This window comes from Bicyclus anynana, chromosome 8, assembly GCF_947172395.1.
Source record: "Bicyclus anynana chromosome 8, ilBicAnyn1.1, whole genome shotgun sequence".
Lineage (NCBI taxonomy): Eukaryota > Metazoa > Arthropoda > Insecta > Lepidoptera > Nymphalidae > Bicyclus > Bicyclus anynana.
The window spans coordinates 14,842,457-14,854,141 of record NC_069090.1 but is presented as its reverse complement, the minus strand read 5'-3'; the positions used below and the strand labels follow the sequence as shown (position 1 = coordinate 14,854,141).

The 11,685-nt window shown below is 38.2% G+C and overlaps 1 non-coding gene across 1 annotated transcript; it reads left to right on the top strand.

The window, feature by feature from the left end:
* Window positions 1–1,342: 1,342 nt before the first annotated feature.
* Trnar-ucg (transfer RNA arginine (anticodon UCG)) lies at window positions 1,343–1,415 on the top strand. Its single transcript has one exon. It is a non-coding gene; the product is annotated as a tRNA-Arg (tRNA).
* Window positions 1,416–11,685: the final 10,270 nt, after the last annotated feature.

The following is an 11,685-nucleotide window of genomic DNA, read 5'->3' as shown; positions in this document are numbered from 1 at the left end:
TAGTAGCAACGATCGAATCAGAAATGAGGATATCCGCAGAAGAATCAAAGTCACCGACATAGCTCAACGAGTCGCGAGGCTGATGTAGCAATAGTTCGAAAAGCTGCACTATAAAGTGTTGGTCGACTCCTCATAAGGATGCAAGTGGCTCAGGATCGTGGTGTTTAGAAGTCCCAACAAAACGCCTTTGTCCTGTAGTGGATGTCAATCGGCTAATATGTTAATGACAAACATTCCATGTTTTAATGACGAGAAATCCTCAGAAGAACTAAAGTCATCGATATAGTGACGAGTCATGAAGCAGAAGTGATTCTATAGATGGACCGATGACAGCCAGTGGGTAACAAAGAGTAAGGCGCTTGGCGCTGTTTGGAGGTTTATGGACCTCCAAACAGCGCGGCTGTTTGGAGGTCCATAAACCTCAATAGCTCAAGCCTCAACGGTAAGAGCGGTCGGACTCATTATCAAGGGGTGGTGGTTCGATCTCCGTCCCGTTGGACAATTGTCGTACCCACTCCTAATACAGTCTTTCCCGACTAGTTGGAGGGGAATGGGTTTAATGGGCATATTTAAAAGCTAAGGCGACTATTCTTAAAAAAAAAAAACAAAAACAATACATGATGATAATGCCAGTTACGTTCAATTTGAATAGTGGGTTCCAATTAATATAACCTTTTTAAAATGAATGGATTTTGTTTATTTTTAAACTATTTAGGGGTTGCGCGACGGTTTATAAGTATGTTAATGGTAAACTGACTTTGAGCACTCCCTGTTGCGTGCACAAGGACTATAACTAGAGTAGGCATTATAGTTATTTTATACAAAACGCGAGTTTTTTACTCGTTTTTATAAATGATGGTACGGAACCCTCCGTCCCTTGTTAAAATAAAACCAACCAAGCACAGTCGGACTGGGCCGACTGTGCTTGGTTGGTTATATTTTAACAATATTATATTGCTCTTTATTTGTATGTAAAAGTAATAAATAAAATTAAGACAGTAGGAAATAAGTAGGTACCTAAGAAAGACGGACTAATCGCTCCGTAATTTCATACTAGGTTTAAAGAAAATTTGTACCAACTAAAGTAAGAACAACAATTCAAACAGTTGACTCGAGAAATAAAGACTTGAATAAAAAAAATATAGAAAGAAATATGTACTTGTTTGTTATCAAATAGCATTACTGATTGTATGTATGTATGAGTATGTACATAATTATTTTCCTTTATCACGACGTTGCCTCGAAGGTTATAACTATGAGGTGAATAACCTCTGACGTAATCTATGACGTATAGCTAGTGCCTGCGCGGCATCCGTTGACCTATTTCGCAATCACTAGCAGCGACCGTGTGGCCTAATGGATAAGGCGTCGGACTTCGGATCCGAAGATTGCAGGTTCGAGTCCTGTCACGGTCGAAACAAATATATCCTTTTAGATATTTTTTTTCGATATTTTTTACATAAATATTAAAAAAAGTATGTTCATTGATTAAAACAAAAATGTAAGTTTTTCATGTTATTTCCTTTTATGGCTACTCAGCTACTTTTTTGCACATAATTTTAGTATGGATGGATACTCTAAAAGTTCGCCTTCAGAAAATAATTAATATAAATTAATTTATTTCTGTCTATTGTACAAGCAATGACCGTGGGGCTGTATGTACCTACGTGATCAAATTACAAACTAAAAATTGAATTTTCCAACAATAAAAACAGAATACAAAGTTTTGTGGATTCGTGTCAATGGACGTACTGAGGAAATCGTAGTAAAATAATACATTCAAATTATGTATTGTTTTTACTCTATTATATGTTAAAAGTTGCCGACTCTGAGGTCACCTTAATATAATTTGATAGGTATTCTTTTACCTAACATATTATATACCTATACCTAGCAAAATATTCAATTCTAGCGTGCCACGTAGTAGGTCCGTAGGGCGTAGGACAAAATACAAATGTCATCCGGTGCTTACTGGTGGATATCATAAACGAGTAGTATGTGACAATTGATTTGTTGTTAATTTTATTAGGTTGTTAATGAATAACAAAATAGTGAATAGGCCGGTAAACACCGGATGATGACATTTGTTATATAGAATCTCAATTTCGTATGTCAGCTAGCATAAGTCAAAGATAATGTCCTTAGAAGCGTCCTTAGAAATTATCCTGCAGCTTCGAGGCACAGGTGTATTACTCCTACCTACCTACACTAGCAAAAAATTCCTACAATAAACCTGTCAGTGATAATCTTTGTAGGAAAATATACCAACCAAAATGATTTAAGATGAATGATACTGTTCATAATTAAAATGAATTTGATTTTGAATGAATAGGTACCTATTACCAACGATATTATTACTATAGACAAGTTACGTGCCTACAAAATCACAGCAAAAAGTGATCCGAAATTAGCTATTCCTCACATGCACAATTATTAAAGTTTGTGTTGACGTAAATTATATATTTATGTAAATACAGTTTTTACACTTACTTAATACACAACTTAACATTGTAGACTAATACTTGGGAATTAGGTATTATTTTTTTATACATATGTATAACTTTTGTTGTTTACTATGCGACTAAATGAAATAATTAAGACAACTAGCCAACTTTGTTGGACTCAGTTTCGACGCGCTAGCAATGATTATTTCTCTAGCTAGCCTAGCTCTTTGATTATTATATACAAGTAAATACTGTTAGATTTTTGTGTTGTCTACAATGTCGAGTTGTGTGTTCAGGAAGTGTAAAAACTGTATATACATAAATATACAATGGAATTTTAGACAAAATTGTACATGTGTGCGCTCAGTGTTATAGCCTATTATTCGGATCACTTTTTGCGGTGATTTTGTAGGGACATAACCAATCTATAGTATAAAATTATCGTTGCGCGCTAGTTACATGTCTAACAGTACAAAATCTTTGCCTTCTTCTATATTTTTGACCTTACAATATTTTCGGCAATAATAAATAAAGAACGGATGTTAACCGCACAATAAATTTAACAAAAACATAACACCTCACATTTGTAATATAAGCACATTTATAACTCTTTTGTTATGTTAATACACAGCCTATTCTATTATACACTAGTGTCAGTTAACGTGTTATGCGGTTTAAAACCGAAATTAAATCGGTTATTTCCCTTATCAATTTTCTGAGAAGCAACAGTTAAGGACAACTAGTTAAGATAATGGCTTTTACCTGTTCCTTTGTGACGTCATCAAAGTACAATTTTATGTATTTTTGCGTTATAACAATGTAGTTATAAAATATTTTATGTTTAAAAGCGGATGCTTATATATGGAGCACTTATACTAAAAATCTTTGCTTCTAGGTATCCCATCGGTGATCGAATCAGAAATGAGGAGATTCGCAAAAGAACTAAAGTCACCGACGTAACTCAACGAGTTGCGAAGCTGAAGTGGCAATGGGCGGGGCACATAATTCGAAGAGTTGGAAGTTGGGGTCCCAAAGTGCTGGAATGGCGACCCCGTACAAGAAAGCGCAGTGTTGGTAGACCTGATCCAGGTTTATCAAACCCAGGACCTCCGTCTTGTAAATCCACCGCGCTTACCACAGCGCCACGGAGGCCGTCAAAAGTCGACTGCAGTCGTCGGTAGCAGTTACTGCGCGTGTAAATGAACATATTTAAAGGTCGTAGCTCATTACAGCAACCCGGGACCTCGTCGCTAGGCCTTCACTTGTAGTCGACAGGATGGATGTCGTGTTGTCACCAGTGAACCTCGCGTGGTCAACGTATTTCTTAGTAGTATTTCACGCGAAGCAAGTATGCTAAGAGTGGCCGCTCATTAAAAATTTTTAATTGGCCGATAGTTGGTTTAAATTGTGAGTGATTTAGTTGGACAGATGTGCGGGCTGTCTTACATCGCTATACCTGTTCTTTAATCGGCTAACTAAGTCGGCCAACTAAAAGTTGTAAGTGAGCGGGGGCTCTAACAGCGAGCTATCATCCAGGGCCGGCCCGTCCTTAAGGCGAACTGAGCAGTCGCTTCAGGCGCCAAATTCTAGAGAGCGACTAAATGATAATCCTACCGTAGATGGTACAGCGCCTAATTTTAAATTGGTCACCCCAGAGTATGGTCGAGATCTTCGCGTTCCGTTCTTACTTTACACTCATCATTTGGTATAGGTTACGCATAGGAGCAAACAGGAGTGGCGCCATAATTGGATCTCGCTCCATTTTAAAATTTACCTCGGGCCGGCGCTGCTATCATCGAGTGGTCGACTCGGAGTCCGCGCGTGGACACCTCACGAGCGAGGCGAGCCGGTGATGGTACGGAGTTGATATAGTTAGCGCACGCCCATACAAATCCATACGAAGAATGAACTCTAATGAACTACGACCTATAATGATATAAAAGACTTTCGTCAACCGCCAGCGCTATTTTCATCTTCTATTAAGTTAGAACCTCAAATTCAAATGGTAAACCCACGTGATTCTTGCTCAGAGATACGCGGGAACATTGTGAAAACGTCATTTATATAGTCGCGATTTGGCTGAAATTTTGAATGGAAATAGATTTTACTCTGGATTAACACATAGGCTACTTTTCATCCCCGAAAAATCCATGGTTCACGCGGGATTTGTGAAAAACTGAATATCACGCGGACGAAGTCGCGAGCGTCCGCTAGTTAATAATATACGTCATCATCATCATTAACAACCCACATTCGGCTTACTGTTGAGCACTAGTCTTCTCTCAGAATGAGAAAGGTTAGGCTAATAGCCACGCTGGCCTAATAGGGATTGACAGATTCACACACGTAGAGAATTAAGAAAATTCTCAGGAATACAGGTTTCCTCACGATGTTTTTCCTTCACCGATTGAGACACGTGAAAGAAGATGGTCCAGAATTGTATGGAGCCCAGGATCAGTCATTGTACCCTAGCGAAATAAAAAAAAATATTTTTTTCAACTCTTTTTGATTACAACAAAAATCTACGAATTTACTTTAATTGTTTCGAAATAATATACATTCTCTCCCAAGAAATGCAACACTAATATGGAATAAATAATTGATTGACGACGTTTTCAATGCAATAGTCTATTTGACGTTTGTTGTCAATTGTTACGTAGTTGCTTTAAGGGCGCCATCTTGATATAATTTAAAAACTTGGGTTTTAATTTTATTTATTTCTTATTATTTAGTTAGATTTATTCACTTATTTAAATTTTAATAAAATCCTTGCATTTTTAAATTTCAATGGTACAAGTACGTGGTAAAATTTTTTAAAATGCACTCAACTGAAAATGAAAGTGCATATCCAGGACTGATTCGAGCCTACACCCTCCGAATAGCAGAGCTCATATCCAATGTGCTATCACGGCTCTCAAATAAATTACCTACGGAACCCACTGTAAAGTAGGTCAGTGTCGATCGACGTGACATTGTGACCCAGTGACACAATGGTCGCAGTCATCGATTGACACGCCTCGCTCCCAGCGAACGAGATAATCTATAGATTAATCGTTTCTATTGTTTCTGTGTGCTATCGAACTATCGCCCACGCGAATGACTTGAAGGCTATTCTGACGTCTAACTTGTCAGAGTTACTTACTGTGACAAACGGGGGTGGTATGAAATCTATTATTGACAATATGTAGGACGTCGCGCGGTTTCACCCGCGTTGTTCTCGTTTCTGTAAGAATTCCGGGATAAAATATAGCCTATAGCCTTCCTCGATAAATGGGCTATCTAACACTGAAAGAATTTTTCAAATCGGAGCAGTAGCTTCTGAGATTAGCGCGTTCAATCAAACAAACAAACTCTTTTTAATATTAGTATAGATATACTTAAATTGGATATGACCTCTGTCTCCGATTCCGGAGGGCGTAGGTTCGAATCCGATTTGGGGCTTGCACCTCTAACTTTTCAGTTATATGCATTTTATTCACGTGTCTCAAAACGGTGAAAAAAAAACAACATGAGGAAACGAAGGAAGGCCAATGCCAATCCGCATTGGGCCAGCGTGGCATTCTGAGAGGAGACTCGAGCTCAAGAGTGAGCCGAATATAGGTTGATAATGATATTACCTACAATACTTTTACACAAAAATTAAATTTGGCAGGGAGGTAGTTTATAGTTAGTAGACGTCCGCTAAGAACGAATTTTGCAACAAGTCGCGAGCGTCCTCAATGAAAGAATATTAGGTCAAGCCCACCAACCTGTATTGTAGCAGCGTGGTGGATTTAAAGTATATACATTTCAATGAATTGACGCCTGGGCTCGTAGCCTACGCTGATATGGCTGATTATTATAGCTAGGCTTTTCTCTTAGTTGTAGGGAAAAACGGAAAAACAAATAAACAAATCGATATAAATATTTTTTTCACTACTCTTGCTCAAAAACGTTGTCATATTACCACTCCACAGCGGGGCTAAACAAGCATTTTAATTCTTGTCTTTTACGATTACTAGCCAAGTACTAGCCTACTAAAAAACGGAGGAGGTTTTATTCGAAAATATAATCATTGTTTTTATCAAGGCCCCGATTGTTTTGAAAAATAAATAAAAAACTTTAAATTGGGATGAATGCAGCGTTCTTGTCTGTGGAATGCGTTTGTTTTTTTATTTAATTTTTATTGAGTTGCGAATAGAGCGAGATTCGAAGACATGGAACATCCTTTACGGTGTAATACCTTTGCCTTTTTCTCATGTGAAAAAAATAAAATTAAAAAGCGAGAACTTAAAAAACAATTGGCGTTAATAATACAGAATACACAGTACACACTTGATTTTTTTAAGAAAATAATTGTAAATTTGTGACCGTAACTTACATATTTTTCAACAATAATTGTTATTGTTGTCTTCATTTAGTGAGAATGGTGATCCTAATTTGGAGATGGATGAAATTTTCAATCTGTTACCATCAAAGTCGAGACGCATTTACTTAAATACTTACCTACGATACCTACGAATACTTACAAAAAAATTAATAAGTGGAGAAAACAACAACGAATGGATTCACTTACGAAAGGAGTTTTTGAAACTAATATCTCACATAATTTCCGACTACTGTGAAGATGAATAGTAGTCGGAAATTATGTTACCGGGTAAAAGCATCTCCCTTAATATCCAAAATTGTAGACATTGTACATTTAATTTCAATTAAAATAAATATTGAATATTGTACCAAACTATTTTATTTTCTCGCAATCGTAGTGAAAAGCAGAGTGTAACACGTGGGGCTAAACCCATTATAAACTCGGTTTCTATTTAGGCGAATTTATAAAAATACCTCGTATATAATGGGTCTTTTTAGCCCCTTGTATAACAATCTACTATTTCAAACAAAGGATAATCATTACGCACGGTCAAAGCCTTAGCAGACCTGACCTGAATCAATAAAAAATGTAATTTTGCTGGGAATCGAACCTAAGATATCTCGGTTATAAAGGAATTTGGAAAACGGCCTCTGTGGCGCAGTGGCATGCGCGGTGGATTTACAAAACGGAGGTCGATCCCTGGCTGGGCCAATTGAAGTTCCTTAATTGGTCCAGGACTGGCTGGTAGAAGGCTTCGGCCGTGGCTAGTCACCACCCTTCCGGCAAAGACGTACCGCCAAGCGATTTAGCGTTCCGATACGATGTCGTATAGAAACCGAAAGAGGTGTGGATTTTCAGCCTCCTCCAAACAAGTTAGTCCGCTTCCATCTTTGATTGCATCGTCACTTACCATCAGGTGAGATTGTAGTCAATGGCTAACTTGTAAAGCTCAGAATACAGTGTTATTAATCTAAGTTGTAAAGAATGAAAAAAAGCTTTACGAATTACGCCAAAGAGATTAATTTCCTGTTTCCTAATCTAAATTCAAATCCACGTGGAAATATTGTTTATGTGAAATAATCATACCCCAATTTATGTAATTGGTAATTTCGTATTTAGTACGAAGTAGAATATTATTATTATAGATATATATTTAGATTATTTGAAATATATTATGTTTGTATCCACGTGTATTGAGACAAATATATTTTGGTCAAAGTAAGTAGCTACTTTTTATCATCATAATCATCATTATTAATAGCCGATGGACGTCTGGACATAGACTTCCAAATACCATCGTCTCAAGCCGCCAGCATCCAGCAGCTCCCTGCAACCCGTTTGATGTCTTTGGTACACATAGAAAGTGGTTAACCAACACTGCGCTTTTCGGAGCGGGGTCGCCTTTCCAGCGCCTTGGGACCCCGACGTTCACCAGCTCTTCCAACTATGCCCTGCCCTGTCAGCTTCGCGACTCGCTAAGCTATGTCAGTGACTTTGATTCTTCTACGGATCTCCTCATTTCTGAGTCGATCACGCAAAGAAACTCCAAACATAGCTCGCTCTATCACTCGGATTTATTACTTTTTTATATTATCGATTATTAATTAATCAATTAGTTCAAAGAGATGGATTTTAGGGTCCCAAGGTGCAGGAATACCCCCTCCGCGTAGTGTTGGTCGACCCTATCATGTAGAGCCACGAGATCAGGGTTTTATGGGGAGCCATGTTGGTTGAAAGTCCTTAAAAGTGGCCAGGGTTCAGATGTCCATTGGATGATAATTTGAACGCTGTTATTCGCCGAGCCAGGGTACTCATAGGCGAAGACTCACCCTTTCCAACAAAACTTCAAAGTCTTGGTCATCGCTGGAAGGTTGCTAGTCTCTCGTTATAATACAAAATATATTTTAGAGTGTACTCGGGAGTTATTTCAGCTCGTACTACTGTTACCATTTTAGCACCGTACTGCAAGACACAGGGTAGGTGTCAACCCCTATGTCATTGACATCCCTAACACTCGTACGAAGCTTGTGTGTGTTGCTTTTTTCGTTCCTAGGTATAGCTAGGGTATGAAACTTTCTCCCGAAGTCAGTACTTACTAATTTTTACAACCTGGGCATTTTGAAGGGAAGGCATCTTCTAGACTAGCGCGTTCCACCGTAGACCACATCTAATATCTATACTAATATTATAAACCTGAGGAGTTTGTTTGTTTGCTTCAATGTGCTAATCTCAGGAACTACTGCTCCGAATTAAAAAAATATTTCAGTGTTAGATAGCCCATTTATCGAGGAAGGCTGTATTATCCCCGTATTCCTACGGTAACGGAAACCACGCGGGTGAAACCGCGCGGCGTCTACTAGTATTTTATATAACAGTATCTTTGTAATATACACGTCCTTGACTTTGTCTTTGTGGGCGGACATTTCTAGAAAAATTAGCTATCGATTCACCATTCGACGGTTAATGATGGGTTGCCTACGCCGCGTACCCATTGTTATCTCACGGTTAAGTTACGTGAAAAGAAAAAGTGAAATTTGACATATATCGAAATGAGAAGTCGGACTTTTTGTATAAAGAATAAATAAGAAAAACACCAATCTAAATTATTTTAACATATTTTATTTAATACATATACAGATATAGACCAGGTCTTGTTTGATAATTATTATCGTCTGGGGGCCGACCGAGTTACGACCTCAGTTACTACCATAACCGTCGTATCGTACCATAATAGTATATTTGTAAGTATTTATAGTAGGAATTGTTATCGCCGCGTTGCAACGACTTGCGGTACGGACGGCTTCAGTGTGATCGTGGCGGTCGAGCCACATCTCTTGTTGTGTAATTCTTTATAGGTTACTTGGGATAGGCGGAGAGAGTGACTTGTGTGGAAAAGGTGAGTGTTTGTTAACAGCCAAAGGTACCTTTAAACCTACACACAACGTTCACAAGTGCGTGACTTCACTCAAGGTCTGCCATTCTGCCATTCTAGGGTCTTATTTTGGTTACTGTTTGATTTGTTAATTAAGTTGTCCTGACAAATGTTGTGAGTCATAACCTTGGTTCCACATTATTTTTCTTATTTTGGTAATTGCTTCTGAGCCTGCTAAAATAATGTAAAGTTTTACAAAATACATGTAGTATTCTAGTATTCATCTCAAAGTGCAATATCACTGTGAACCCGTTAGAAAGACAATTTATGTACCTATAGCGGTGGAACCTATAATATCCTTATCTCTTTCGTTGCGTTGGGATATTTCTGGCGATATTTCAACTCCACCGCATATTGGTCGAAATTTGTTTTTTTATCTTCACGAGATAAATTATTTCGTTTATGTATGCTGGAACTGTAGTGATGCTACGAGTGTGTGAGTTCAAAAAATCAAAATCAAAATTCATTTATTTCTATTGGGCTTTGTTTACAAGCACGTTTGAAAGATCAAGTCATGTCATAATTTAATTTAAAATAATGTAATGAGTTGCAAGCCAATGCCACGTCCAATTTCACGTATCACAATGGATACAATGCTTGTATTTAACATTTCTACGAACTGCTATATAGATTAATGGGCGGAAAGCATGGCATACATTTATGTAGGGCGTGGGCGTGTTTTTGCAGAATACTTAAAATGAAATACTTACCATAATTATGCTAATAATGTTGAAACTAGAATTTTCCAAAATATTACCAAAACAAAAAAAAACGTGTGCGTCTCGGGACGCTTGACAGATGTGATAACTTAAACCTGCTGCCGTATGCGTGAGAGAAAAGGAAGCCAGACAGAGTGGCGCCGTAACGCGTTACTTTACGAAGCGGTTTACCCCCCTCCTCCCCCCTCTCCCGTAAGAAGTTATCACTTCAAAAGGTATGTATAAACTGTCTTATTAGTCCCGGCTTAGGATCGTGAAGACCTGGGTTCGAGTGCTCTCCGAGAAGTTGGTGGTATAACTCCCCAGTGACAAGGACAGCATGTCAAGTCAGTTATTGTTTCCTAAATATTAATTTCTCTTTGTTTTGATAATCACAACTTCATATGAAAATTGATATGGAAAGCTAATGTTATAACTTCTTCATAAATGCTGCTTTCCTAGTAACAAACAACTTTGTTTACTAGAACTGAAACAGCGCCACGTAAATCAATCACAAATGCACACAGCGGAATACAAAACATTCCGCGGAATACATAGGTTCAATAGGGATGGAGGTATCCTCGAAAGAATGCTACTTAGTAAAAACAGCTTTATTTCTTGTACTGAAAAACTGAAATTACGTATTTAGTAAAAGCTTTCACATTTAATTTCTCTGTCTCACGGTTGAACCTCCCTCGCAGGGGGAGAGCGATGCAATTCAATTGTGCGATATACAATGAACTTATATTTCCCTGGTATCAGCTTACTTTAATAGCAACGTGACACGACTCATGTGACAAACGATGTTTTCCCGACAGAGGGAGCAGACCACTTATATTTTTACTCTCATTTATTTACTTTTTCAATTTCTAACAATGTTATAAAATTTATACTATAGTACATTAACTGCAGCGGCTGGCAAAAGAGGCGTTGAAGGACGAAATTTTTAATAGTATAAAATACTATAAAAAAAGTATGTGTCAGCTCCAACGCACGGATGGAGTTTACTCTTTCAGATCGATTGTCTAAATAGGTGTATGTTGCCCCGCAGTACGTCTCAATACCGCACGATGCACCGCATCATCCATCATACCGCACTCAATAAGCATGAAAAGTAAAAGGTGCGCAACCGTGGAGCAGCAGGCCGCGGCGTGCGCTACATGCGTGCAGGCGCACCCTAGCGCTGTTGGCGGCAGCGCACGGTGAAAGGTGGGCAGAATAAGTTGCGTACAAAAACGTAGCGCTGTCATACGTTCATCGAAT